At 35.8% G+C, this 18,539-nt stretch overlaps 1 long non-coding RNA gene across 2 annotated transcripts; it reads left to right on the top strand.

Moving 5' to 3' along the window:
* The first annotated feature begins 1,471 nt into the window (after nucleotides 1-1,471).
* LOC149570676 (uncharacterized) lies at nucleotides 1,472-7,000 on the top strand. 2 transcript variants are annotated; one of them, XR_016363003.1, is made up of 2 exons: nucleotides 1,472-1,538; nucleotides 6,680-7,000. It is a non-coding gene; the product is annotated as an uncharacterized LOC149570676 (long non-coding RNA). The 2 variants fall into 2 exon arrangements; XR_016363004.1 differs by lacking the exon at nucleotides 1,472-1,538 and adding an exon at nucleotides 3,090-3,693.
* The last annotated feature ends 11,539 nt before the right edge of the window (nucleotides 7,001-18,539 follow it).

The raw sequence follows: 18,539 nt of genomic DNA, 5'->3' as shown, positions 1-18,539 counted from the left end.
GACATTTCAAGTAAAGAGAGTAGATCATATATACATACTTTCACGCTTGAGACACACAGATAGATCAATAAGAACTAGAAGAGAACTACTTGGGATGAAATCCTCTTGGATAATCTGTATGTGTTGCTTCGGAGTATGTTAGAATTGTGATATAGATAAGTTATGGCAAAGTTAAAGTTTAGTGTCCACACACTCAATCACATAAATATCCATAGAATGTTTTAATCAATGGCATATATATCCATTGAATGTGGCAAAGAAGAAAATCTCTACTTGAAAAGGCTTATAAAACGGGCTAGGCAAACAACCAAACTGCTAGTAATTATAAAAAATTCCATCATCTGGCAGGTCAAAAAACAATAGATATTACTTTTGTAATGCTGCCTCAATGCCAAAATAGTGTCCCAAATATTAAAAAATTAAAATCATAGCCCTCACCAAAAACTGTTGACAACTGAAAAAATCAGTGAGTTCATGACTCGTATTTAGTAACATTAACATGGGCTAGAAAATGTGCAAGAGGCAAGTATTTGCCTTCTTACATTTACTCAGATTATCACTCACTCTAGAAGGAAAGCAGAGGAGCATGCAAAGGGATCTAAGGAAACTTTGTTAATTTAACTATACAGAGGCACTACAAAGAAATGCATTTCAGTGAATACAAGAAATTTCTCTCATGATATCCTTCAATTATCAAGATGAAATGAAAAGTAAAAGACCGCCAAAAGAAGATTTTAGAACAAAATAACGAAGCACAAATGAAACATATGTTTCCAGTTTATATGATCAATGATTTTTTGGCAAATGAAAAAGACAATAGGCAGAATGTCAATATTCTAATAATTTCTATTCTTGCATTCTCTTATTCTAATGATGGATCACAAACTGTGATTTGAAACTTTGATGCTAAAAAAAACTTACATAGTTGAACCCATAAATAAATTCACTCATTCTTTTAAGTGTCAGACAAAATGGAGAATAGGGTGCTTATAGCTTGTTAAATATGCATTGCATTATATCCTGCAAAAGTCACGAGACAAAAAAAAAATACAACCACCACCTTGTTCTTATAATAGAAGAAAAAGATATAATCGTATTCATGAAAACCTTGCTATCAAAAGTGTTTACCTGTGGAAACCTCAAAATCCTCATTACAAATAGGAAAATTGTATAAAGTATAATGAGATGGACATATTGTAAATAAAAAAGATAAATTGGGTAATGAAAAATTGGATGAAACAAACTGATCAGAAAGCCAAAAGAGATATTATTTGATGCTTTTATTTGTGCTAGTAGGAATGAATGGAGGCAATATTTCAGCTAAAAGTTACGGCAATTGGAAAATTCAATTCAAAACTCACTTATGTCAGAGTGGTTGGGTTTTGTAGAGCACCATACAACTTATGATAGTCCTCATTTTGTATTCTATTTGAATGCCACATGATGTGACAATGCTTTCTTTGTTCGTCACAGGGACAAGGGAGCTGAGAGTTGATGACACAAACAATGGTAGGTTCGGCTCTTTGACCACATACCAGGTAATTTCCCCATTTCTCAAGAATTCAAAATTTTGACACCAAATGCAGAAGTTATAATTACTAGGCTTTACGAGCCCTGTATATTTGAATGAGCCTTTTCTCTATCTGCCAAATTTTGAGACTATGTCTTTGGCCAAATATTAACTTGTTCTCTTCGTATAGCCAAATTCATATGTCTATATATGATGATGGATTGAACTATATACAAGATTTCTTTCAACTCAACTAAGTGTGGTCCCAAATGTCAACTGGAAAATATACTTGGTTATATCCAATATACAACTTCATTGGCTGTAAAGAACTCACACCAGGCACCCTGAGCTGAATTTCTTCATTGAAATCCCCTATCATGGTCGGAGTAAAAGAAAAATAAATCAACTTAAAATATGAGATAAGTTTCACATAAAATCAGTCCACAGAAAACAGGAACAATGAAGAGTAATTCCTTCCTCTTTGATTTCTACCACAATCCAGCTTCCCAATTATGTAACCATATGGACACAAAATAATCATCACCAATCTAATATAAATTAGATGAAGATGGGAAATATACACGCACCCTTGACTTTAAATGCACAAGATCAAAGGAACTCTGAAATGATATATAATGCAACTCACAAATTTGTAATAGTCTCTTGCTTCTCACCCAAAACTCTAGAAATTATAATCAAATAATGCAAACCAAAAATGGCATTCATAGGAAACCATATGGGCTTCAAATACATTTCAGTAATCTGATATAAACTGATTTAAATCTGTTTGATACAACTTTGAAACTACAAAACTCAAAATAATTCACATTTCATGCATCCTGCTAGGAAATAGGTTCACAAATCCTTAATAAAATGAATTTAACAAGACAGAAATCAAATCAGCAACTTGCAAATAATATCACCATGAAATTCCCTAAAACCTTTGAGCCTAATATCTACCCAAGAATAGTCATCACCATCCTTAAACTTAAAGCTATCAAATTCCATAACAATGCACGTAGCTGGAAACAATATTTCTCGACTTTCAACTAGCAACAATAATCAATATAAATATAAATTTAACTCTTCTGCCTAACTTATCCCCAAATATAATATCTTCCATCCTTAAAATCTAAAACGTATTCATGGTATCCTTCTTCCTCCTTCAAAATTCCATGCCAAGGAAACCATTTTTTATGGATTTTGCTTTGAAATGCTGTCCATTAAAAAGCAAAGATATAAATTTAAAAATTGTTTAACAAAGTAGTTAGCTATAGATTGTGTTAACTATATTGAACAACCACTATAATAACTTTTAACCTTAATATTAGTACAATTATTTAGAGATGTGTTTCATTTCATTTGCTTAATGATCGTATCACAAAAGATATAATTGAAAAATAACATTTTATTATTTAGAAAATAAAAGAATATAATATTTATAAAGCACAACTTTATGTTAAAATAGGCATATAGAGTTTCTCTATCTATATAGAATGAGATGAAGAATCAATATTTAAATAGATGGAGCTCTACCGTTCTCATCACCAACTATTCCATCCTCTACTCCTAAGAAAAAATTTACAAATCCTCCACCCACTCTTCCCTTCCCTGCAACTAAACCTTCTACAACTAAATGTTCTAAAAGTCATATGAATATTCGAGCTGCTACTTATGTGGAGTTCCTTTGCTGGGACACTAAGTCATATGATTATTTGGGCTGCTACATATGTGGAGTTCCTTTGCTGGGACGCTAAGTCATATGAATATTTGGGCTGCTACATATGTGGAGTTCCTTTGCTTGGAAGTGCCCTGTTCGGCCCGAAAAATGGTTCAACCTGTGAAACTTTTGGCCGAGAAGTAAATGGAGATTTCTACAACACAACAAGGTTGTTTAGCCGCCACGTAGCTACTTGGAGGGAGCCCAGCCAGCTGCCCCACCAAGATGCTGCTAGCAAAGACCACTCGACATGCAGAGGAGGGAGGCCACAGAGCAGTGTTGGATACCACAGTCATGAGGAAGGAATTTCAGAGTGTTTTTATGGAAACTGTATTGCTTGTGCCTTCTGCCGCCACCGTGCTGCTTGTAGATGACCACCCTTGTTGTAGAGGGCAGAGGGCATAGATTTTCTTAACAACAACATGCTACTTTCGTGGCACGCTGTCATTTTTCGCTAGCAGTGGTAACTTCATTCTCAACTTATTTTTACTGTATTTTATGATTGATTCTGGATAATGATGGTAAATAATTTTGATAACATATAATGTATTACCCTTTAAAGTTCCTTGATCTATCAATCCAAACTATAGAATTAGTCTGGTGCACATAATTTTGACACAAATGGCACCATAAAGAAGATAAAGTCCAAAACAGTGTATTCACACACAAGGAAAGAACAATATTTGCAAGAATAATGAAGTTAAGATCTTAATTGATATGCGGGGTATGTACAAAAATCTCTAAGAAGAGAAGTGAAGCTAATGTTCTAAATTTTACAACATTAGGCAGTAGACCTATGTATGGCTCTCTTCAAAGCACACTGCTGACTGCGAAAAATCTCCCATGGTTCAGAAGATGTGCTTTGCAGGATTTGGTGATGTTCTGATAACTGCTAATGGCCATAAATGGTCTCAACAACACATAATTGTGGCCCCTACTTTTCACATTGAAAAATGTAAGGTAATCAGTATTATTTGTTGAAATTAATTATTATAGATTCAAATTCAATCTTCCAGATAAGAGAGACACAATTTGTCATTGTATTATAGACTTTTACTTCAATTTGAGACTTGTTTTACAAAGTGGGTTTTCGATCTTTTGAACCCTTCTTACTAATGAGAACTGTTGTGTACAGTTAAAGGCCTCTGTTGACACAATGTCCATGCATACAAATCAATTGGTAAAGGCATGGAATGAGATTATAAAAGAAGCTGCACAGAGGCCTTGTGAAATAGAGCTAACCAGTTATATGGGGAGGCTTTCTGCAGATATTTTTATGAGGGTAGGGTTTGCAATGGACTACAAGAAAGGGGGAACAGAAATATATGGTGACATCAAGGGATTAGAGGATATAATGAATTAGAACTATCGTTATTGGTGGCTTCCAGGTACTAGGTACACCATAATTACTCAATAGACTCTGTATAGAAAGAGTAATTTGGGATTTTTTTGTTTGTTTTGAACATTGAATTCACATTTCTATTTTCCAAAAAAAGCTCTATCCGCATGCCCTCAAATCTGGAGGCTTGGAAGAGGAGAAGAAGATTGGACAAAAACCTAAAGCAGATGATAGAGAAAAGAAAAGAGAGTGGATCATATGGCAACGATCTTCTTGGCTTGATGCTCTCAACAACAGAGAATGTTTCTTTAGATGACAAGAATTTCTAGTACAACATAGCAAGTAATTGATGAGTGCAAGGGATTTTTCTTCGTATCAAATGATGCACGATAAACTACCAAATTAAAGAGGCTCAATTATGTCGCTGCCTATTTATATTGGTTTTTAGGTCCTCGAAACAAATACGTGTCTACTCCCTATGATGTTTTCAGAAGCCAGTCGACCTGTCCAATCCAAAGAGAGGGCACGTTGGGAATAACGTGTTGATCGATTAAGGAAAGATATGAATGTATTCATCCTTACCTATTCTCATTTTCTATGTGCTATAGTCTATTTTTCTCGTATGCGATAGTCCCATCTACAGGTTTTTCGGCAATGCCAACCAATGCCCGATGTCGACAAAAACTATATGTTCTGATTGCGAAAGTCATTGAATTAAATAGAACACATAGAGAAGCAAAAACATACCTTTCCAATGTGATTAATGGTGTCTTCAAGAATCACAGAAATGAGTATAAAGACAAAGCATTCAAGAGCCACTAGCTAGGTAGGAGTCGTCGTCCTGCTACTATTTCTTGGTTTTCCTCTTCTTGCACAATCTTATCTTCTACATGCTTGTGGATTCAATATCTAAACTATTTTTCTTTTGTGATTCTAATTTTAATCAGATAAAATGAATTCATGGGCAATCACATATTCTCCAATCAGCTATAGGACACATAACAAGGTGTTAGGTGGAATTGAACAAATGTTCACTTGAAGTATGGGGTCCCATACCAATGGAGAGACTAAGCTCATTTCTTCTGAAAAAGAAAAAGTGGGTTTATTCCACAAGGGAAAGATCATCATATCTTTCTATTCAAATGGAAAATGTTGTCATATAAATTTGTCTTTTACTTCAACCATGATAGAGGATTTAGACGAAGAAATTCAGCTCAAGGTGCCTGGTGTGAGTTCTTCACAGCCAATGAAGTTGTATATTGGATATAACCAAGTATATTTTTCAGTTGACATTTTGGACCACACTCAGTTGAATTGAAAGCAATCTTGTAAACAGTTCAATAAATCATCATATATAGACATATGAATTTAGTCATACCAAGAGAACAAGTTAATATTTGGCCAAAGAAATAGTCTCAAAATTTGGCAGATAGAGAAAAGACTTATTCAAATATATAGGGCTAAGAATAAAACAAGGAGACTCTTCTTGACTATTTTGATTTTTGAACTTTTTGCACATAAGAACCTCTTGTGTCATAGCCAAGGAACTTGATTAAGATTTATGATTTATGTTTCAGTTTTTTGTTAGCATATCAGCTTGCTGTTTATCAAGCTTAATTAAATATGTAATTAATTTGAAACTTTGATACAATATTGATTAACAATAAACTTTATCACTCTTGAAGTTAGAAGTTTGACATTTGTAATATCAAATATGTCATTGTTATAAGATTTATCATCTTCTTGTTTATGTTTGAAGTTTTCCTTCTTTGTTATGCATCTAAACATTTAGCATATATTATTATTACAAACATATTGCAAATCTAAAACTGAAACAACACATTACATTTGCAAACTTCTATAAAATATTAAATTATATTAAAAAGAAAATTGACATAGCTAGGTACCCTTCCCTACTTTGGAAAATAGCCTTACCCCTACCTATACATAAGTACCACGTCCCTATGCAACCTTGCATTTTAGTCATTAAGTGTAGAATTTGTTTAGTGACAAAAATATAGAGAATTTCTTTTTTATTCTTTGGCTGGATTGTTCTAATTTCTTTTTCATAATCTACAAGATCATTTTGTCAGTGTTTTACCATGTGTAGGAGGCAGAGCTACTTGTTAACATAAAGGAACACGTTCTTGTGCTAGAGCACCAACTATTGACTAATGAAGAGAAAAAGGCACTACTGGAAAGATACACTGTAAAAGAAACACAAGTCTGTATTTTATTAGTATTGGATGTATCCCTAAATTCAATATTTTTTTTGGAACTGGAAATTTAATATCTCAGAGTACATACTGTTAATTCTTTTTAGTTGTTAAGGAGTTTGGAATGGCATGTCATAGAGACACAAGACACAATCAGTTATATTGCTTGTATAGTTTAATAGCTGAACTTCGTTGTTAATGCCTAAATTTATTGATTTGAGTGTCTAATTTCATGTTGCATATATATAAATAGATGAAGATTGAATTTTCATGGTTTAATTCTATTTGTCAATTAAAAAGAAATTAATGGATATTGGTGATTGCATCTAAATCAGCTGCCTCTCCACCTTGGAAATGCTCGACTTGAAAAAATGAGCTCTGAATCAAAGAATGTAGTATGATTTTACAAGTTTGTATAACAATGTCTAAATATGGCAACACTATTATACCTTGCGTACATGGCAAGGGTGTATCCTTGCACACAATCGATTGACTGCTATGCGGGAGCTCCCCAAGGTCACCTATTTGCAGCTCGATCGGCACAACATTTAGAATGGTTCGGCAATGGTTGTCGTTTCAATGTGTCATTAGGATGTCTTGGGATTTATAAATAATTATTGGAAGAACAACAAAATAAAAAGCCCACTCTTTAACTTATCCAATACAAAACCTTACACACAAAGTCAACTCCACACAAATCGCAATACAAAACAACATAGTCAATCAAAAGCACAAAATTTCAAAGCTAAAAAGATAGAAAACTACCTATGAATGAACTTCATCCGCCTCATCCTCCTTAGGCACAACCTCATCTCCAACTCAAAATCCTTCAGCAGCTCGACGAGTTGTACTTCAGAAAGATTACACTCCTCCTCATTAGGATACCTGATAACTACAATAGGACAGATGCAGTGGTGAACACAGTAGTCACTGATGCTACCAAGCCTACCCTTTGAGTTCCTCCTGGAAGCCCCAAATCCTTGACTCCCCATTATAACTACACTGAGGCCAAGCCTCTTGACCTCTAAACAGAGATGCTCCTTCATGTCGTGATCCTTGACAATGTGGATCTTAAAAGGAATATGGGCATCCACAAGGGGCTGTGCCAGATTAGTGGCCTTAGTAGATGTGAAATTGTTGAAGTCATCTTCGAGCTTCTGCTGTGACTCCTCATCTGTATTGTTGTCCTCAATAGAGAGATCAATGGAACCCCAATTGACACCGTAAAGGACACTTGAGGGGAACACATGAACCAGAATCATGTTGTCCCTAGGCCATAGATTGTTAGATTGTGGTGACTGATCAGGAAAGTACTGTACATACTTCATAAATAGTGGGGTTCAGGGCGTCGCCCCGAATTTTTTTTTTTTGGGAAGTAGCCGACATGGTAGCCGACATATTATAGCCGACATATTATGGCCGACATATGGCCGACATGTTATAACCCTAAAGTGGTTTAATACTTGTATAAAAAGGGCTTAGGGTTGGGTATTTTTTCATATGTGGTGATACGAAATTGGTTCTTGCGGCGGTATTGAGCTGTAAGGGATTACAGATTGTAATCAGGTTGTAATCACTGGATTGTAATAAGATCGGACTTGCTGTTTGGTGGACGTAAACCAGGGATCGGGTAAACCACATTAAATCTTGGTGCCTTGTGTTCATTTCTGTGTGTTCTATTATTTTCTGTTATTGGTTATATTTGCATGTAGTTTTTATTTCTGTCCGTGGTTTATCCTAACAAGTGGTATCAGAGCAAGGTTGTCTTTCAGTTATCCTCTGCAGGAAAGTCTCACGGTTAAGTGGGAGTCTCACAGTTGAGTGGGAGCGATGGCAGATGAGGGTAAGTTGAGGGTTGACAGGTTTAATGGGCAGAACTTTCAGTTATGGAAGATGCAAATGGAAGACTATTTATATCAGAAGGATTTATGGAAGCCGTTGGAAGGAAAAGCCAAGAATCAGGGAACTATGTCAGAGGCTGAATGGGATCTTTTGGACAGAAAGGCACTCGAAAGCATTCGGTTATGCTTGGCACCATCGGTGGCATTTAATATTACAAAAGCAAAGACGACAGAAGATTTGATGAAAACCCTAGCGACACTGTATGAAAAGCCCTCTGCTTCAAATAAGGTATTTCTCATGAAGCGTTTATTTAATATGAAAATGGCAGAAGGTGGATCTGTTGCAGATCATTTAAATGAGTTTAATACTATTACTAGTCAATTATCTTTTGTGGGTATCAATTTTGATGAAGAAATTAGGGCTCTCTTGATTTTGTGTTCTTTGCCTGAAAGCTGGAATGGCTTGGTAATGGCGGTGAGTAATTCTGTTCCTGGATCTAGTACCCTAAAATATGATGATGTGATCGGTGTTATTTTAAGTGAGGAAACTCGTAGAAAATCCTCAGGTGGATCTACATCAGGAAGTGCTTTAAATGCACAAAGCAGGGGCAGAACGAATGAAAGAGGAAGTAACTCTAGAAATCGTGGGAAATCAAGAGGAAAGTCAAAGGGGAGGAGGTCTCAATCGAGAGGACCAAATGATTGCTGGTACTGTGGGAAACCAGGGCACAAAAAGAAAGATTGCTGGACCCTACAATTGGTATCAGAGCCTGGTTTTGGCCTGGTCATGGGTTCAAATCTCCCCAGTGCTTTCCCGACCCGCGTAAGCACCTGGTATGCGTGTCGAGGGGGAGATTTTTGGGTGATGCGATTTGCTCCCCTGCCCACAGGTGGTTAATTATGTGGTGTTCCATGTTCACTAACAGTCATGGCTTTTGGTGCAACGACAAATGGGCCCTACAAAATGAAGGAGATAAATCAGATGGAGACAAAGAGGCAAATGTGGTAAGTAAAAAATCCGAAGAGGATGCTTTGCTTCTGTCTTTAGAGAGTGTTGATGATTCATGGGTTTTAGATTCTGGTGCTTCTTTTCATGCTACACCTCATAGAGGTTATTTCATTGATTATGTCCAAGGGGATTTTGGGCTTGTTTATTTGGGGGATAATGAACCCTGTCAGATTGTTGGAAAGGGAAAAATTAAGATTAAGTTGCAGAATGGGAATCATTGGCTACTACATGAGGTAAGACATGTTCCAAAACTAAGTAGAAATTTAATTTCAGCAGGGCAACTCGGTGATGAGGGTTGTGTAGTTACTTTTAATGATAAAAATTGGAAGGTTTCAAAAGGTTCCCTTGTAGTAGCAAAAGGTGTGAAAGTAGGCACCTTATATCTTTGTACAGGTCATATTGTTCCTTCTACTTTGATTGTTTCAGAGAAAAATGAATATTCAAGAACAATTACTGCAGTTGAGCAGGGAGAACAAATAGCTGCTGTAGATTCTGATACAACGCTGTGGCACAATAGACTTGGGCACATGAGTGAGAAAGGTATGAAAGTACTTCATTCAAGGAAAGTTTTACCAGGTCTAAAATGTGTGAATATGGATTTCTGTGAAAGTTGTGTGTATGGAAAACAAAAGAGAGTGAGTTTTGTAAAGACAGGGAAGGAAAACAAAAAGGAGAAATTAGAGCTTGTGCATACAGATGTATGGGGACCGGCTCAGGTATCTTCCCTTGGTGGCTCTCATTATTATGTTACATTTATTGATGACGCAACTAGAAAAGTATGGGTTTATTTCCTTAGACAGAAATCTGATGTATTTCAAACTTTTAAGAAATGGAAATGCTTGGTTGAAAATGAGTCTGGTAAGAAATTAAAATGTTTCAGATCTGATAATGGTGGTGAGTATTGCAGTCATGAATTTGAAGATTATTGTTCCACTAATGGTATTCGTAGACAAAAAACTGTTCCAAGGACTCCACAGGAAAATGGAGTGGCTGAACGTATGAATAGGACTATAATGGAGCGCGCAAGGAGCATGAGGTTGCATGCTGGGTTGCCCTTACACATGTGGGCAGAGGCGTCAATACTGCAATATATTTGATTAATAGAGGTCCCTCTACTCCTTTGGGCTGTGGTATTCCAGAGGAAGCATGGACTGGTAAGAAGGTGAGTTATTCTTTTCTCAAGACCTTCGGTTGTGAAGCTTTTGCTCATATAGACTCTGAAAATAGAACCAAGCTAGAAGTTAAATCAAAGAAATGTGTTTTTGTTGGATATGGCATTAATGAATTTGGCTATAGGCTTTGGGATTTTGAAAATCATAAAATTATAAGAAGCCGGGATGTCATATTCAATGAAAAAATGTTGTACAAAGATCTGTTGCAGCAACATGAGAAGAAAGAAGATGATTATGTAGTGCTGGATGATACTCCAAAAGCTGATGTTCCACCCATTCCTCATGATGTGCAACAACTGCAACAACAAATACCACACACACCAGTGAATGTTAGACGGTCAACAAGGCCAATTAGACCTCCACAAAGGTTTTCTCCCTCTTTGTATTCTATTTTACTTACTGATGCTGGTGAACCTGAAAGTTATGATGAAGCTGTGCAGGTGGATACTAAGATTCAGTGGGAGTTTGCCATGAAAGATGAAATGGACTCTTTGCTGAAAAATAAGACATGGGATTTGTGCAAGTTGCCTGCAGGTAAAAAGGCTTTACAGAATAAATGGGTTTACAGGTTGAAAGAAGAGGAAGGAGGTAAGAAAAGATTTAAGGCCAGGTTAGTTGTAAAAGGATTTGCACAGAAAAAGGGAATTGATTTTGATGAGATATTTTCTCCTGTTGTTAAAATGACTTCTATTCGTACTGTTTTAAGTCTTGTGGCTACTGAAGATTTGCATTTAGAGTAGATGGATGTTAACACAGCCTTTCTTCATGGTGATTTGGATGAAGAAATATATATGGCTCAGCCACAGGGTTTTGAGGTCAAAGGTAAGGAGAAATTAGTGTGCAAATTGAAAAAAAGTTTATATGGCTTGAAGCAAGCACCTCGGCAATGGTATCTGAAATTTGACAGTTTTATGCATGAGCATGGATATAATAGGTGTCATTCAGATTACTGTGTTTATTTTAAGAGGTTGGATGATGATAGCTACATTATTTTATGTTTATATGTTGATGATATGCTTATAGCTGGGTCTAACATGGATCATATTAAGGGGCTGAAATGCCAATTAGCACATGCATTTGCTATGAAGGATTTGGGGGCTACAAAACAAATCCTTGGTATGAAGATTTGTAGAGATAGGAAGAACAGAACATTGATGCTATCTCAAGCTGATTATGTTGAGAAGGTGTTGCAACGTTTCTTTATGGAGAATGCTAAAGCTGTCAGCACACCTTTACCTGGTCATTTGAAATTGACTAAGGAGATGTGTCCCAAGACACAGGAAGAGGAGGATAAGATGTCCAAGGTACCCTATGCTTCAGCTGAAGGAAGTTTGATGTATGCTATGGTATGCACTAGGCCAGATATTGCACATGCAGTGGGAGTCGTTAGCAGGTATATGAGTCATCCAGGATTTGAGCATTGGAATGCTGTCAAGTGGATTCTCAGATATTTGAGAGGAACAACCAATAAGTGTTTACACTTTGGGGGCTCTACTATTGATTTACAGGGCTATGTTGACTCAGATTTGGCTGGGGATATTGATACCAGGCGGAGTACTACAGGTTATGTCTTTACTGTTGGTGGGGCAGCCGTGAGCTGGGTTTCTAGGCTACAGAAGATTAATGCTCTCTCCACTACAGAGGCAGAGTATGTTGCTGCTACAGAGGCAGCCAAAGAGATGATATGGCTTCAGTTCTTCTTGGAAGAATTGGGACATCCTCAGAAGGATAATTATTTGTTCACAGATAGTCAGAGTGCCATTCATCTTGCTAAGAATTCAGCTCTGCATTCTAAGAACAAACACATACAGTTGCAGTACCATTTCATTCGGTCAGTTTTGGAGGATGGACAGTTAAAGCTGGAGAAGATACATACCAATGAAAATCTAGCAGATATGTTGACAAAGGTTGTAACAAGGGAGAACCTGAACTCCTCTTTAGCTTCAATTGGTCTTTTAGACTAAATGAGAATAAAAGAACAACAGAGTCCAGGGTGGTTTGATCCAGTGGGAGCCCTATGCGGTAGTTGTATTGCTACAGGATCAGTCTCCAAGTGGGAGATTGTTGTTTAGTGTGGAGCCTGATCAGTCCCCAAGTGGGAGATTGTTAGATTGTGGTGACTGATTAGGAAAGTACTGTACATACTTCATAAATAGTGGGGTTCAGGGCATCGCCCCGAATTTTTGTTTTTTGGGAAGTAGCCGACATATTATGGCCGACATATGGCTGACATGTTATAACCCTAAAGCGGTTTAATACTTGTATAAAAAGGGCTTAGGGTTGGGTATTTTTTCATATGTGGTGATACGAAATTGGTTCTTGCGGCGGTATTGAGCTGTAAGGGATTACAGATTGTAATCAGGTTGTAATCACTGGATTGTAATAAGATCAGACTTGCTGTTTGGTGGACGTAGCCCAGGGATTGGGTGAACCACGTTAAATCTTGGTGCCTTGTGTTCATTTCTGTGTGTTCTATTATTTTTTGTTATTGGTTATATTTGCATGTAGTTTTTATTTCTGTCCGTGGTTTATCCTAACATAGATAACAAAAGGAGGGAGTCTACGTGTTGATATAGTGCCCCAGTTGACACCAATGTCTACTGCCTTCACACTGCAAAGCCCTTTTACTTTTCCCGCTCAACAAGCACACTTTTATCTTCACGCGAAATAGAAATTTTTTTATTTTAACATAATGAAGCCTATTTTGGTCAAAATTTTGACCAACACGGGCATGGATTTAAAAAAAAGATGTATTTCCTTGCATATTTCGATGAATTTGACCCCATTTGAATAGATGGTCAAAAATTTTGGTCTAGAAATGGGGTCACATGTACTAGTGACTCAATTTCCATGAAATTCCTACTATGCTTGACAACCACAATGAGCTCGACCAACACTATCACCTTTGATAGCTCGGCAATAACTAACTTCCACTCAACAACCATAGTGAAACTTTTCATGGTTGGCAACAACATGAAAACTTATAGATTTCTTCTAAGTTCTAACCAACAATTTGCATCTTACTTCATGCACATATGATCTTTTCAAAACTAAATCCTTGGAACTGACATATAATTTAACTTTGAAATATTAGTCCTACACATACCTCTTAATTACCTAGTTGGGGGTGGTGTGATCACCTAATCCATTGGATGAAGTGACCCCATCTGAACTTGATGTGCTACAATCTTCCTTCTTCTTCCATATCTTGTTCATCTACACTCTGACTTCTTCAACATCAACCTTTCCTTTTCCTTTGTTGAATTTATTGCTAGGTATTTTTGAACTTGTTAGACAATTTTTGCTTATGTGACTAGTCTTCAAACAACCAAAACATGTGGTTTGACTCAACCATCTCTTGTAGTCACTTCTGAAATGTGTTCTAATGCAATTTTCAGCAACCTGTCCATACTCTTGTTAATAGTGACAACTATACCTTGTATTGTAATCTCAATTATAGGATATGCAAGTATGGTTTACCTTGCCTTGCTTGTTTGGTGACCAGTTAGGCTTTGATCTGCATTCATATGCTATATGTCTATACTTCTTATAGTTTTAGTAGTAACCTTCAAATCTTTGTGTGCTTGATATCTTGCTCTTGCATTCATGTGCATGATGTCCTTGTTTGTTGCACTTGTGGTAGTTACCCATGAATTTCTTCTTAGGGTTCTGATTTGCATTGTTAGTCCTGCAAACATTTGTGATATGACCTATCTTTTCACAATTATGACAAGTAGGTTTGTAGTTCTTACCTTTATTGTTCCTTTATTCACCAATTTTGGATGATTCTTCTTCTTTACTACTAGTGTAATTCAATCTAGTAGTATCACTGTTAGATCTAGGAGATCTCATCAATTGCTCAAAATACTTGATGGCTTCACTAGGTCTATTGAAACTTTCAATAAATTCTTTTTCTCTTTTTAGATCATTTCTCAATTGTTCATTCTACAACTTCAGTGTTATTATTTTAATATATTTTCCATTCAATTCATGATTGGCATCATCATTTGGTTAAATATTTCTAGTTGCATGTGAGAAATCCTATTCACCTCTGATGTCTTCTCTTTTAGTCTATTGGTTAGTATCCTTTTGTCATCTTCAATCATGACTTTGTCTTCTTCAGCTTTCTTTTTCTACTCGGTCACCTCACATAGCAATATTGATTGGACTTCTTGTTCTATCTTAAGATTTTTGACTTCTTCAGTTAGATCACCATTCTTTTCCATTAGATCTACAACTACTGCATCAAATTCATTTGTGTTTCCATTTGTAAACAATTCAATAGTGTCAATCTCTTGGTATTGTGTGTCATTCTCTTCAATAGCTATCTGTTTCCTTCTCTTTAATGAGTGCTTCAACTCATCTCTTTCTTCATTCAGTTGATGTAGGGCAAGCTGGATTTCAATCTTCTGATTCTCAATAGTCTTTCCCAACTTGTAGACTTCAATCTTCAAGATCTTTCCTCAAAGCTACAAAGCTTTCCTTTCCCAAGAGCCAACTCTCTGATACCAATTGTTGGAAATACAATAGGGAAAGTAAACTCTTATGGGGGGGGGGGGGGGGGGTGTGAAAGGTGAATCAGTCTTTCAAAAATTTAACCATAAATTCATTCACCACTCATTCATCTCACAATTTGTATGTAAACTGAAATATCTAGCTAAACATATTCATCCATAGAATGAAAGAAAATAACATTGAACACATGTATGCCACAAGATATTTGGTTACCCAAAAACCCTCTAATGAGAAGGTAAAACTGGGGTGGGGATGACATTGACAAATCTTCACTACTGCAGTAATAGAGTATATCTAATGAAGGCTACAATGTTTGATCATAAATTGTGATCTACCCTATGAAAGGTCTACCCTATTAAAGGCTTAGAAGATTGTTAGTTCTTACCCTGTTAAAGGATTTCAAGACCCTATTAGAAGTGTGCTTGATTATAGGACTTTAACTTAAAATGAATTAAGCACCTTGTTAAAGGATTTACAACAACCTTTTAGGACTACTCTGTTAAGAGATTTAATTGATTCACCTATTAGAATTTCTCATCAATGATCTTGCAGTTAGCACTCTACTGCTAGATAAAAGATCACCTCTTTTTTGATGTGTACTTGATCCTCTTGGATAAGATGTATCACTTCTATCCTCTAACTCCTTTCCTCTATTCTTCTCTAACTGATTTTGCAATGTATCTCAATTCACAAGTCCTTAGCCACGATAAATGCTCAATTTGAGCATGTGAACTTGTCTCTTTGCATATTCCACTCTTTTCCATCCATGCAATGTTTAGGGTTTTTCCTCCTTAAGAAGATCTAGGTGACTTAGGGTTAGGTATGAATCAATAATTGTGATTCACCAATTTTTTTGTTTAAAAAATCCCCTCAACTGATTGGTTGCATGTACTACATAGGGATCCTCAATATAGATTCATCGTTGTCATCTAGAATCACACAACAATCCTTAAGTCAGCTCAAAAAGAATTTACATAGAAGTTTGTTCCATTACAAACAACTATGTCCAAAATTGTTTACTCAACACTTGGAGTGTCTAATGTTTGACATCCACTGTCTCTTCAATTCTATAAATTGCTCTCTACATGACTCAACATCCATTGATCACTTGACATCTAAATGACTCGACATCTACTATCTGCTCAACACTTATTGGTTACTTGACATATACTATATATATCTCACTCGACATACACTATTTGACATCTTATGCTTGACATACATTACTTGTTCGACATGAACTAAGAAAATAGCTTAAGTGTTTTGTTACTCATATGTCAAAACCACTCTGAGATTAATAGTTCCATGTATCGAAGACCATTTCTTTTGTATCTGTGTGTGGAGAGAATATTGAATTTTGGATCATAGCGTGATCACAACTTTTTAAAAGGGGGATGATTAATATTATTGACATAGTTGACAACATTTACACTATCTTGCAATATAGAAGAATGATCATCCTCATTATAAAATGTAAATGAAATATTTGGAGTGTTAGGGTGGATACCTTTTATTTCATTCAAAGGACCTTGATAATCACTCATACATGCATTTGATTGAGAAGAAGACAAGTTGGAACCATTATTTTGATTAGGAACTAATGGTGGTGGAATAATACATCATGATGATTAAGGAACTGGAGTTTTAAAATAATTACAACTTGAAGACCAATTAGCCTTAGCCTCAAAATAATAATGGAGGGATGAAAAATTAGTCTTTATTATAACTACTTTCTCATTATAAATATTTTTGATAGATTTATGCAAGATATATGACACTCCACCCGTAGCACGAATCCACATTTTACCTTGAAGAAGATTATATTGCAAAGCATCTAGTATTACAAGTACCAAAGTAGGTAATGGGTCCAAGAAGAAAATGTATCCTTATTTTACCTAGAGATTTTCAACCAACATTATCAAACCCATACATAGATAGAAAAAAGGTTGAAAGAGAAATTGCATCCATATTTATTACAGGTAAAAGATCAATACTTAAAACATTGTATTCTAAATTGGTATCAATGAGACCATGTCTAATAAACATGCCATTTACAAAAAGAACTATCATTAACAGATCATATTAAATTTGATCTTTAGTACATGGAAATTTATATTGATGGAATGAAGTATATGGAGTAATAAAGAGTATACAATCCTACAAATCATTTTCATCATTGAGTCTAGTGGACGATGACACAAGGATATTTTTTAGTATATCTTAAAGCATACCTTGTTAAATGGGAGAATTTTAAAGAATATACCCTACAAAGACCTTTTTGGGAGTAAAGTGAAGTTGCTCGATATGATCACACTCTACTAGAGATAGAGATGATGTTTTAGGAGTAGAATACATGATAAGTTGATAAGATGGAAGAGATTTAGGAATATTAATAAGCTTAATTATACTAGTATGATAATTTTTGATAACTAGTATACATACACTTAGAGTTTATAAATAGAAAAATATCAAAGAAAAAACATGTAGGGAAAACCTTAGAAGGACCACCTCTAGTACTTGTAACTTTATTTGACTTTGGTGTCAAATCTTTTCCATTACTATAGATTATGTGTCTCTTATGAATTTTAGGGATAATATAGATAAAAATTACATTAATATATTTATTATAACTTAAGGTAAATTTGTTTGAAGGAATATTCTCCAGATCAACTCATTAGAGTTTAGAAATGAGATGAGATTACTTATTTTCTAACACATTATATTGTCTTAAATTGGAAGCACTCTAATTTAAAGAAAGTTTAACACCTATTTTATCTGATGACATCATTTATTTGCATCTTCCTTCCTTTCTTCCCTTTTCCATCTTGCCTCCTAGATAAAATTGGGACAAAACCTAATAGATCCTCTTTAAAGCTCCTATTTTCATGGCATAAAGCTCAAGGTAGGATCTATCCTCATGGGTCCTCTCCTCTCTTCATACTTGGAATATTCTCTCCACACTAAAATGACTATATCTCAGACTCTATGCCTAATTTTTGGGATTCAAGACTTATTTTGGGATCTCAGAGGGATTTTGAAGGTTCCGGGCCCTGGTTGTCTAGGATGTAGTGCATCCTTGACCAATCAGGGATGTAGCGCATCCCTAATGGTCCAATCAAGGATGTAGTGCATCCCTAATTGGGAACTATTTTTGGTCCTCTGTATAGGTCCCATGTCCAATTAGCTTTAGGGTGTTAATTCTCAGGCCTGTCAACTT

This window comes from Cupressus sempervirens, chromosome 3, assembly GCF_028749045.1.
Source record: "Cupressus sempervirens isolate cs-2001-9-10 chromosome 3, ASM2874904v1, whole genome shotgun sequence".
Taxonomy (NCBI): domain Eukaryota; kingdom Viridiplantae; phylum Streptophyta; class Pinopsida; order Cupressales; family Cupressaceae; genus Cupressus; species Cupressus sempervirens.
Note: the sequence above shows the minus strand (reverse complement) of the source record. Positions and strands in the feature narration are given on the sequence as shown.